At 42.8% G+C, this 12,214-nt stretch overlaps 1 protein-coding gene across 1 annotated transcript in view; it reads left to right on the top strand.

Annotated features, from left to right (window-relative positions):
- The window catches only part of PLXNA1 (plexin A1), a gene marked incomplete in the record, with an annotated part of 497,669 nt that overhangs the window by 345,327 nt on the left and 140,128 nt on the right, over nt 1-12,214 (top strand).

Consider the following 12,214-nt stretch of genomic DNA (forward strand, 5'->3'; position numbering starts at 1 on the left):
ATACATATATATTTTCTTTAGAATTGAATACATGGAATCTAGTAGAGAGTAGTGATGACCTCAGGTGTGTCCTGGTCCCAGTCTGAACCCACTTGAATGAGGCCCACCAGGAAGGAGTCACCTGTACTGAACCAATCATCCATAGCTTGGGCACTGCAGCCGTACATATACAAGGGGCCACTTATGATTGGCCCAGCACAGTGGCACCTTCCTGGCGGGATTGCTCAGGTAGGTTCAGCCTAGGATCCAAATAGGCCTAAGCTCATCCCTCGTGGTTATGCAGGAATGTGATATTTTTTTTGTTATTTTAGTAGCGTGAAAGAGTGTGCAGAGAGTTAACATGTCTAATAAATATATATATGGTCTGCCTTTTCCTCTTGGCAAAAAGCCTCCAGTTTCTGTAAATTCTTGGGCTGTCTTGCATGAACTGCACATTTGAGATCTCCCCAGAGTGGCTCAATGATATTGAGGTCAGGAGACCGAGATGGCCACTCCAGAACCTTCTCTATATTCTGCTGTAGCTGGTGACAGGTTGCCTTGGCCTTGTGTTTTGGATCATTGTCATGTTGGAATGTCCAAGTAGGTCCCATGCGCAGCTTCCCGGCTGATGAATGCAAATGTTTCTCCATTATTTTTTGATATTTGATTTGATTTTTTTGCCAACAATTTTGCCCAAATTTCCTGTACCTCAGCGATCCACCTCTATACCTTTCATCATAGGCCTTGTTGATTCCTCTCCAAATGTAGCGTTTATGGTTGTGGCAGAAAAGCTCGATTTTGGTCTCATCACTCCAAATAACTTTGTGGCAGAAGGTTTTGAGGCTTGTCTCTGTGCTGTTTGGCATATTGTAAGCAAGATACTTTGTGGCATTTACAACCATGCAGCCCATCTATTTTCAGGTGCCTCCTTATTGTGCATCTTGAAACAGCCACACTACATGTTTTCAGAAAGTCCTATATTTCACCTGACGTTATTTGTGGGTTTTTCTTTGCATCCCGAACAATTTTCCTGGCAATTGTGGCTGAAGTTTTAGTTGGTCTACCTGACCGTGGTTTGGTTTCAACAGAACCCCGCCTTTTCCACTTCTTGATTAGAGTTTGAACACTGCTGATTGGCATTCTCAATTCCTTGGATATCTTTTTATATCCCTTTCCTGTTTTATACAGTTCAACTACCTTTTCCCGCAGATCCTTTAACAATTCTTTTGCTTTCCACATGACTCAGAATCCAGAAACGTCAGTGCAGCACTGGATGAAAGATGTAAGGGTCTGTCAGGAGTCCAGAAACTCATTGACCTTTTAGGCTGGGTTCACACCGCTGTGGCAGCGAGAACCGGATGTGATTCGCACCGCACTGCAGTGCAAATCACATCCGATCTCTGTGCGATGCGAGTTCAGCCATACAGCTAGTATGGCTGAATTCGCATCGCACCCGCCGAAAACTCGCACGGGACCCTTTTTTTGGTCCGCAGCAGAATCGGATCGCATGGGTGTTCACACCATGCGATCCGATTCCTGTCCGAGTTTGCAGATCGCACTGCGATATGCGAACTGATCTGGGGGTGTCATTAACATTTCACTGACACTCCCAGCAGTCCGCATAGGGCAGTGTGAACTGCCGGCGGGAGGCATGCGATGCCGGAAATTCGTGGCGTTCCCGCATCGCTCCAGTGTGAACCCAGACTTATACACACACACTTATTACAAGCAAACAGATCACAGGGTGAGGATGGTTACCTTTAATAGCCGTTCAAACCCCTTTGTGTCAACTTGTGTGACATGTTATCAGACCAAAATCACCAGGGTATGTAAACTTTTGATCAGGGTCATTTGGGTAGTTTCTTTTGCCATTATGATTTAAAAAGAGTAAACGCAGTTGATAAATGGCTACAACCAAACCGTAACCATGAGTGAAAAAATGTTTTTGTGTTATTCATATTCTTTGAAAAATGGCCAAGAAATCATAAATTCTGCCAGGGTATGTAAACTTATGAGCACAACTGTGTGTGTATATATGTGCGTGTATGTATATGTGTATATATATATAATGTGTGTGTGTAAAAAAAATCTTCTTTTCTGTTGTGCTGTCTCGTTGCGATTTCCCTTCACGTCCTGTCCCAGGAGACTCTCCAGGTATCTAAAAACTCACATTTACATAGCTATCAGCAGATATGTCCACACCTGGAAGATTTCCCCACTATTCCTTTTTCAGTGACAACAAAGTAACATTTATTAAAGTGGTTGTAAAGGCACAAGGTGTTTTACCTTCATGCTTGCTGCTGTCAATCACAGTCAGTGAGTCAATCTGGAGACGGAGGGGGTGGGGCCGAGCTGCCGCTTCATGTCTGAATGGACACAAAGAGCAGCGGCTCACCTCGGGTGCCCCCATAGCAAGCTGCTTGCTGTGGGTGGCAGGAGTGCTAATGTGGGACCCGAGAAGAGGATGTCCCAGGCTGCTCTGTGTAAAGTCACTGCACAGAGTAGGTAACTATGACATGTTTGTTTGTTTTTTTATGTAAAAACAAGACTTTAATATCACTTTCATTTCCCATCACCTCCTGTCTTGTAATAGTGGTCACCAGGAAAAATGGGGACACCGGCCACAATAAAAACTCATGTGTAATAGGCCAAAGAGAGCGCTAAATGAAAAATCTTTTGGTGTCAAGTCTGTCAGGAATCGGCAGCAAGGAATCTACGTAGGAAGGGGGAACCAAAACTGGGATCAGGAACAAAGGGGGTGGGGGGGTCTGGCAGCAAGGTTCAGGGTAAATGTACTAGGCAGCCGGCATGATTAAAGCGCAGCAACAAGATAATGGCTAGCAGTATCTGGCAGCAAGCAAAACACTGGAGCAAGGATTAGTAGAAGAGGGACTAAATACCCTCCCAGCAGCCAGCACCAGATGGAGCTGATGAACTGGGAGACACCCGCTGGTGGAGGCCAGAACTACAAACATCCCCTCTGGTGCCACCAGCAGGTGATCCAGGTCCTGACAGTCTTTATTGTTTAACTGCTTACAACAATCAGGAGATATCCAGTGTTTTTCGGGGGGCACATCTACTGTGAACACCAACACTGCCTGCAAGAGCACCTATGAGTTAATTTAACATTCTGCCATTTCACCCAGCCCCTTTGGCGGATTGTTACCCCTGAAATGTGCTGATGACCTTTGCCCTGCTTGTTGTAGCCAGTTGACCCAAAAAAAAAAAAAAAAACTGCTTTCAGATTTTCTGTTACTTCTCCGAGATCTGATTGGTGTTGCCACATATAATTGGAGATTACTTTATAACACAAGTGGCATTCACGTACATCCCTCTGATTGACTCCTGAGCTGTGATACAGCTGTGTCCTATATCGTCTCTGTATTCAGCGACTGAAGTGACCAGATGGCTCTACATTATCCGTGGAGTTCTGTCTCCATCCTGCTTCCTCTCTTCTCCACCCTGATCTCTCCTTGTGCCAGGCACGAGGAGTGTGAAATGCACAGAATTGTGCTGATCCCGTTCATTATAATCTGACTCCATCTGCTACCCCGATCTCTGCTTCGCTAACTTGCTTTCCAGACTTATGAGTAAGATACTTGGGCTTTTTTTGTTTTTTATCCTATTCATATTTTTTCCCACTTTGCCTTCTGCTGTTGGAGTATGGACCGTTGTGTCATTGCTATCTAGTGAAGTCATAGCTGGTTGAAAAAGTCTTTATTTTTCTGTATCTCCAGGATAAAATATCTCCCAGACCAGAAATAAATCCATAACAATTTAACTTTTTTTTGTATAAAGTAGGGAATGTTTAGAACCTCCACAGGATTTTTATCACTAGAAGATGTAGGAAAGCAAGATTGAAGCTGAAGTGAAAAGATATTTAGTTATAGAAGTGCAAGATAACCAGCCAATGCATTCCGGGGCCTATATGGTACATCCTTCATCAGGGGGACCAAGGTTTTCCCAGAAGAGTTGAATATGTTATAGCTGTAAAGGGTGGGCCAACTCGATAGTGAACCCTATGGACTAAGACTGGGATGCCATTTAATGTTCATGTGCGTGTAAAGGGTTAGGTCAAGTATATTTCCTAAGAGGTCAAAACAGCTTATTCCATAGATCTTCAAACTACGGCCCTCCAGTTGTTCAGAAACTACAATTCCCATCATGCCTAGTAATGTCTGTGAATGTCAGAGTTTTACTATACCTCATGGGATGCGTAGTTCCGCAACAGCTGGAGGGCCGTAGTTTGAGGATCCCTGCCAAAGATCTATCTTCAGTAATTACTCCTCCAGAAAACATATTCCACAACTCACAATCACGAGAATGGCATGAAATAGGAAGACTAAAAGGGGTTGATTTACCAAAGGCAAATACACTGTGCACTTTACAAAGTGCAGTTGCTCCAGAGCTTAGTAAATGAGCAAAAGCTGTGCTGACTTCCATCATCCAATCATATGCAAGAAAAAAATCCTTTTTTTTTTTTATCTTCCTTACATGTGATTGGGTCCTTTTTGCAAAGTGAAGTTTTAGCTCATTTACTAAGCTTTGGAGCAATTGCACTTGCATAGTGCACCATTTTCCTTTAGTAAATCAACCCCATAGTGCTCTCCATATGCAATTTATTACAAAAAAAAGTGGTAAAACCAAACTCGCTTAAAAGATATATAAAAATTGCATATAACTCAGATACCCTAGCTCACCGCCAGCTCAAAGAGATACAACACGATGACAGCATTGGCAGGTTTCTACTCCTATACACGTTACTCCCGCAACCGGGCTTCTTTAGTAGGTCACATGGAAATCAGGATTTTAAAACTTAAATGTGAATCTGTACCTTATAATTTAACGCGGGGCATTTAAAAAAAGAAATAATAAAATGAATACGGCGTGATTTATGGAATTTTACCACTCGCTGTAAAAATATAAATAAATGGGCAAGGGCCTAGTGCCCCATCATGTGACCAGCACCCAGCCATTGGTTAGGTGGTCTCTACTGAAGGCTCCTTGTAGAAATCGGAGATGTAGGAAAACAAAGACACCACACTTAGAGCCGGTTCACACAGGGGCAACTCAGATCCGACTTCAAGTCACCCCAAGTCACCTCAGGTCGCACAACATGTAGAAATCAATGTAAGTGAATGAGAGCCGTCTTAATGTACACTACTGAAGTCGCTCCGACTTCAGAAAAGGTTCCTGTACTACTTCAATCCGACTTGTAGGCGACTGGTACCCGTTGATTTCAATGGAGGTCGCCTCCAAGTCAGATCTCCGTCTATACGGAGGCGACTCTCAGAGAATTATCAGCTCTCAAAAGGAGTTCCCCCTTGAGAGCTCATTCTCTGATTGGCCACGGCAAGTCGCCTGGCCTGGGGCGACTTAAAGTAGTGTTGTAAGTCGTGTCCAAGTCTGTCCAAGTCACATCCAAGTCGCGTCCAAAAGTCGTGTTGAAAGTCGTGTTGCCCCTGTGTGAACCGAGCCTAAAGGTTCCAAAGTAAAATAAATAAAATAATTCCAAGATAACAAGCCAACATTTTTGGGGGCTATGTGGGCAACCAATTTTCTATCTCTGTCCATAAATGGAGATTTCCCCTTCACTTTCTGCCCTGGTGACCACACAGGGAACAAGGGTATCCTAACCAATTGTTATGCCCACCCCCTGTTACTCTGATACCCCTAACTAAAATATAGTGGAACCAATTGCCTTCAAAAGTTACCCAATTAGTAGAGTCCACCTGTGTATAATTTAATCTCAGTATCCATACAGCTCTTCTGTGATGCCCTCAGAGGTTTGTTAGAGAACCTTAGTGAACAAACCGCATCATAAAGGTCAAAGAACACACCAGACAGGTCAGGGATAAAGTTGTGGAGAAGTTTAAAGCAGGGTTAGGTTATAACAAATATCCCAAGCTTTGACCATCTCACGGAGCTCTGTTCAATCCATCATCCGAAAATGAAAAGAGTATGGCACAACTGCAAACCTACCAAGACATGACCGTCCACCTAAACTAACAAGCTGGGCAAGGAGAGCATTCAATAGAGAAGCAGCCAAGAGGCCCATTGTTACTCTGGAGGAGCTGCAGAGATCCACAGCTCGGGTGGGAGAATCTGTCCACAGGACAACTATTAGTCGTGCTCTCCACAAATCTGCCCTTTGTGGAAGAGTGGCAAGAAGAAAGACATTGTTGAAAGTCATATGAAGTGTAGTTTGCGAGAAGCTGGAGAACCCAGCAAACGTGTGGAAGAAGGTGCTTTGGTGTGGTGAGAATTAAACTTTTTGCCCTAAAAGCAAAACGCTATGTGTGGCAGAAAACTAACACTGAACATTACCCTGAACACACCATCCCCACTGTGAAACATGGTGGTGGCAGCATCATGTTGTGGGGATGCTTTTCTTCAGCAGGGACAGGGAAGCAGGTCAGAGTTGATGAGAAGATGGATGGAGCCAAATACAGGGCAATCTTAGAAGGAAACACATTAGCGTCTGCAAAAGACTTACAAAAGACTTGAGATGGGGTGGAGGGTCACATTCCAGCAGGACAACGACCCTAAACATACAGTATGGAGTATAATTATATCAACAAATGATGCTATGTATAAATGGTGTGCCAATAATTAAAAACAAATGGGGTACCTCAAGAAATGCATATAAATGACTCCCGAGCTTCAAAGTTTTCCATCAATGTGTAACGTTCAGCAAAATCGGTAGGCACTATGCAACCACAGGTTTTATAAAGCCCCAAAAAGAAAATGGATCCGTCAAGTACACATGGGAGAGGCACTAAGGCGGACAAATTATTGCGCCCGACCTTAGATCAAGTGGGAGAGAGCTTATTTTGGCTGCCACAGACTCACTTTACCCATATTTTAATTGTAAAAAGTTTTGAAAACCATTTATCATTTTCCTTCCAGTTTGCAATTATGTACCACTTTGTGTTGGTCTATCACATAAAATCCCAATAAAATACATTTACGTTTTTGGTTATAACATGACAAAATGTGGAAAATTTCAAGGGGTATGAATACTTTTTCAAGGCACTGCATCAAATAGCCGTCATTAGTCTACAGTACATAACTACATGCTGGTGTATGTCTTGCACTGTAGAACACCCATTGGTCCATTCCATAGTGATTATTCACATGAGATCTTAGTGGTGTGATGGTTTACAGTTGCAGGACTAATAGAGCTGAAATATCTATTTTTTTTTTTTTGGAGTGGTTGGGGTTGTCTCCCTGCAGACTGGTGCAGGCACCCCTGGCTGATTACCCATGTAGCACTAATTGTTAGAAACTAAAAATCTTTATTTTTTTTTTTTTTTGGAAGGTTAGCGCTATGGCTCCCTCAGGATGAGGACTGACACCGCTGGCTGATTATGCTTGGGGGAAAGTCAAACTGCCAAGTCGAATTTTCACCCTCGATCTCAAATGTGTTCCCCCAAGATAATGAGAACATCAGTCAGGGTTTGGGTGACATGAGCGAGCATGTCTATGCACAGATACCCCTCCTAGATTGTAAGCTCTAACGAGCAGGGTCCTCTGATGCCTCTTGTGCCAAATTGTAATGTAACTGTAATGTCTGCCTTAATTTTGTTAAGCGCTGCGCAAACTGTTGGCACTATATAATAATAATAATATCTCTGAAGGGAAAGATTGTTTAACTCTCACGTCTGGCCACCAGCTAATGTCTGCTCCCAACTTTTTACATTAGGAGGGTCATCCCACCCAACTGTGATATTTTAGCAGTAAATGGAATCTAGGACTCCACAGAGCCCCCCGGCCTTTTATTATGGAGACCACAGGGAGGGGTTCAGGCCTTTGCTCATGCTAGTCTTATGCAGGCCATACATGGATTGAATTCTAAACAATTTGTCAATTGAAAATGAGTGCGTTTTGTAACCAACCACGCCTTCAATTTCACCTCATGTTACGGAAAAGAAAATTTGTGGTTGGGAATCGACCCCCCCCCCCCCCCCCTTTCCAGGTAAAAGCTCATGCGCATTTCTTTTTTTATTAGATTTCTCGCACGATTCCCCCATCATGGATTAGAAGTTTTAGTTTTTCAAAAAATTTTCAACATGCCTGACCAACTCCAAATTCGATGGCCGCATGAAAATCGGCCATTGCTATGGCCACACTTGCGGTCAGAAATAATTCAAAGGCACGATTTTTCGAATGAAAAGCCGTTCGGAATTTGACACGTGTGGCCGCCATTAGACTTTTGGATCTTCTCATGCCTTCCATTGCATTTTTTTTTTTAAAAAGGCTCCTTGTAATGCTGTGGTGGGTGTGCAGACCTAGGACAACAAGGTCCTACCATAATTATCGGTTTTGGTTGGACTGGCTAGGTAATGAGATGTTAGACTGATCCTTCAAGATCGGATTTGATACAGCAACAAATATCCTTTTATTGCTTGTCCTGTCGTCTTGCGGATTATTATTGAGTTTTCAGATCGCACTGCAGATGAGAGCGAAGCATTGACAAGACTTCAGGAGGGAGATAGCGGGCATGGTGAGCGGAGGAGGAAGGCCTGACATTAAAGCAGGGACGATGAGAGGTGAATTTTTTTTCAGACTCCCAACTGCTGGCATCTGCCGCCTCTGCTACAATGATCTGCTGATGAAGTGTAAGGGCGGTGTTGGCACATTAAGCATGCATTGGTTAGAACCTCTCATCTCTTCGTTAGATGCTGGATGGAACTTCAGCCACCTAATATAGATCTTTTAGAGGTTACAAGAGGATCGCAGCCAGACTCCTTGTTTCCTGGCATAAGACGTTAAATGCTGCTGCAGCTTGTCAACTGCAGTTCAGTTATCAGTGATGGGCAAAATTGTTTTTAAAGGCAGGAATGTCTGTCTCCAATGTTGGAGAGCAACCCAGTGGCTGTAGGGCCAACAGTATTGACTCTGGTCTTACAGAAGTGGATACCTTGGAATCAGTAGGGTATATTTAGGTGTGCAGAGCAACACTTGGTTCTGTTTTGAGACCACCTCCACTAGAATGATGTCAATCTTGCGTTCTTGTTCTTGGCAAATGTTTTTAAAGGCAGGAACGTCTGTCTCCAATGTTGGGGCAGAGTAACCCAGTGGCTGTTGAGCCAACAGTATTGACTCTGGTCTTACAGAAGTGGATACCTTGGAATCGGTAGGGTATATTTAGGTGTGCAGAGCAACACTTGGTTCTGTTTTGAGACCACCTCCACTAGAATGATGTCAATCTTGCAGTCTTGTTCTTGGCAAATGTTTTTAAAGGTTGGAATGTCTGTCTCCAATGTTGGGGCAGAGTAACCCAGTGGCTGTTGAGCCAACAGCATTGACACTGATCATATAGAAGGGGGGGGGGGATACCTTGAAATTGATGGGGTATATAGAAGTGTGCAGAGCAGCACTTGGTTTTATTTGACGCCCTCTACATTAGTATAGAAATAAAACAAATATACCGCGCTGTCTCTTTAAGTTGTGAAATAGCAGCTGGCACAGCAAAGGATCAGTTGCAAAGTAAAAAAACAATAAATGAAAAGTAAAAAAGTGGAAATTACCATGCTAAAACAAACACAATAGCTAAAATAAAATAAAGCGGCGGCTAAAAATGTGAGATACACACAATGTACAAATAGGAAATTCAAGGTAGCAGCGCTGAAAAAAAAATATATAACCAAATAAAATGATCCAAACATTGAATGTGTGAGAACTATAACACACAGCAACATGTGTAAGAATATGATTGATGAATAGTCCATAAAAATGTTAGTGTAGATTCTTGTGATATACATCTCTCAAAGAGTGCACCACATAAAATGAGCACTTACTAAAAGGCAAGCTTTGATGGGCCTGGGGCTAAAATACCCATCCAGGGCCTCTATCCGGGGGGGATGTTGGATGTCCAAGGAAGGGCAACTGGAAATAGGCACCAAGCGACCATGGAGACTCTAGCATCAAACCACCAGGAGGATAAATCGGGCGTTACCCAGAAAAGCAAGAAGACTCTCCATAGTGTAATGCGTACCAAAAATTTATTAAAACTATTAAAATTGCACTTGCAGAAGTGTGGTAATAACGATCAGAAAGGCTGGCTTGCGAATACCCGTCTACTGAGTACAAAGCAATGACATCAACACGTTAACCTCCTTAGTCCCTACGCACGTTTTGTCACAAACTGACGTCTCGGGGGAATAACTGAAATGTGCAGTGCTAATAAACTGTCTTAGAATGAACCAAGACTGAATATTTAGACAAGGTGTGCAGTATATGTGAACGCCTTGAATGGTGGAAAAATAAACTATAAGTGTATGCAAAAGTGAATGTACACTATATCAAAAGTGAAACAATACTCATAAGGGTTTTTTGAAAAATCGTGAAGGGACCTTCAACTCAATGCAATACTTAGTGACGTGTCTTTAATATAGAAAACAATTGTGTGAATATAATAGAAAACAAATAAAACAGAAGTCCCAGAAAGTGAAAGCATTCAAAGCCCATAAATGAATGAAATTAACATCATAGTGACTTCAAATGTAAAGTTTGTTTAGACAAAGTTGCCAATAGATGATCCACCACCAATAGGTACGAGACTTGCCAGAAAGATTGAACCCAAACAGGCATATGCCTAATGAGTCAATAATGCTTGTAGTGTAACACACCAGGGGATACCGGCATCAACATATACAATCTCCGGTTAGAGGTATAAACTCCTGTGGCCCTTCTAACGAATAGCCCTCCAAGGGGGTATTAACAGGGAGACAGATGAGTGATATCTGCCTGTGTGGTTTATAGGAAGAAGAAGAGAGCGGCCACATATTGTAATTCCATTTCAGTAGAAAAGTATTCATTATGTATAAAAGGAACACTCATATTTGTGAAGAAAAATGCTTCTTATAAAATATGATGCAGTGGCATCAGCAGAGCCCGTATGACGCGTTTCGTCTAAGACATCATCTGGGGCTCTACATTAGAATTAAGTCAAATTCGAGAGTGTTCACCCACAACAGGATCACTAGACTATGCCAGAACACTTTCCTTCCTTGTATGAGTCGCTCCCTCGCAGATCAGATCACCTCAGTTTTGCTCCTTCTCTGTCAGAAACGCTGCAAAACATAAGTCATGGGTGAGAGGACGACTACATGCTCATCCAGCCGGCAAGGGCGAGAGACGTGCAAACCTTTCACTTTCATACGTTATCCCTCCATAGTTTTCCAATTTTCTGATTGTCTAAATTCTGGTGTCCATCCAAACTTGTGGGTGGTGGATTACTTAGATTAGGAGTGTCCATCTCAATTTCATTGCAGGCCACATCAGTATTATGGTCGCTCACAAAGGGCCAGCTGTATCTGTAACACTAGATGTCCAGAGCACCCTTGCATCAAATATCAAGCACCCACCTTTACATCACAGTGCACCACCCCCTTGTGCTGCTGCCGGGAAGAAGTGGGGATGTAGCTGGAGAAGCAGGAAGAGCAGGGTTTGGAGGAGGACCGGAGATGGGCTGGAGTCAGCTGCCTGCTGAATGCTCCACTGCTGCACGGAGAAGCGCAGTATCTGGTGGAGGAGTTCTCTCCCCCTCCTCTGCTGCCAAAACTGGGTGCGGGTGGTGACTAGGGGGGTACCGCAGCTGCAGGAGAGGTGTGAGGGCTTTGACGAGGGATTCGACTCAAGGCTTGGTGTCCTGGCCTGGATATAAGCTGAAGACCCCAGTGCTGCAAGGCAGGTTTGCTAACCACATAGCCACTGTGCTTACCCCATTTCAAAAGAAGAGGCTCATAGTGGCAGCTTCTGTGTATCTTTTATGGCAGGTTTTCTTTAATGTTTTAAAAAAAAAAATATTTTTTTATATGATGGTTACCCATCATAGTTGGGTCTCGCTCATCCACTTATCTCGCCAAAGTTCTTTTTGGAAACAGTAGGCTCTCTGCAGCCTTTGAATAACTTTAATGACCAATAATGCTTTAATAACCAATGATGCTTCAGTTCAGCCATAGTTCTTGTGATCTTGAGCTGCTTGAGAACAGTTTTTTTCGTATTTTTTATTAATCACACAAAGTACTTTTATTTAAACAATGTGTTTTGGTAATGCTGATGTGTTCTTTTAATTTTGGTCAGAGATAGATATAGAATATATATATATATATATATTTATGTGTGTGTGTATATATGTGTGTATATATGTGTGTATATATATATATATATATATATATATATATATATATATATATAAATATGTGTATGTATGAGGGCTGAAACAACT

This window comes from Lithobates pipiens, unplaced genomic scaffold (assembly GCF_037356315.1).
Source record: "Lithobates pipiens isolate NorthernLeopardFrog02 unplaced genomic scaffold, aLitPip1_a1.2 Scaffold_23, whole genome shotgun sequence".
Lineage (NCBI taxonomy): Eukaryota > Metazoa > Chordata > Amphibia > Anura > Ranidae > Lithobates > Lithobates pipiens.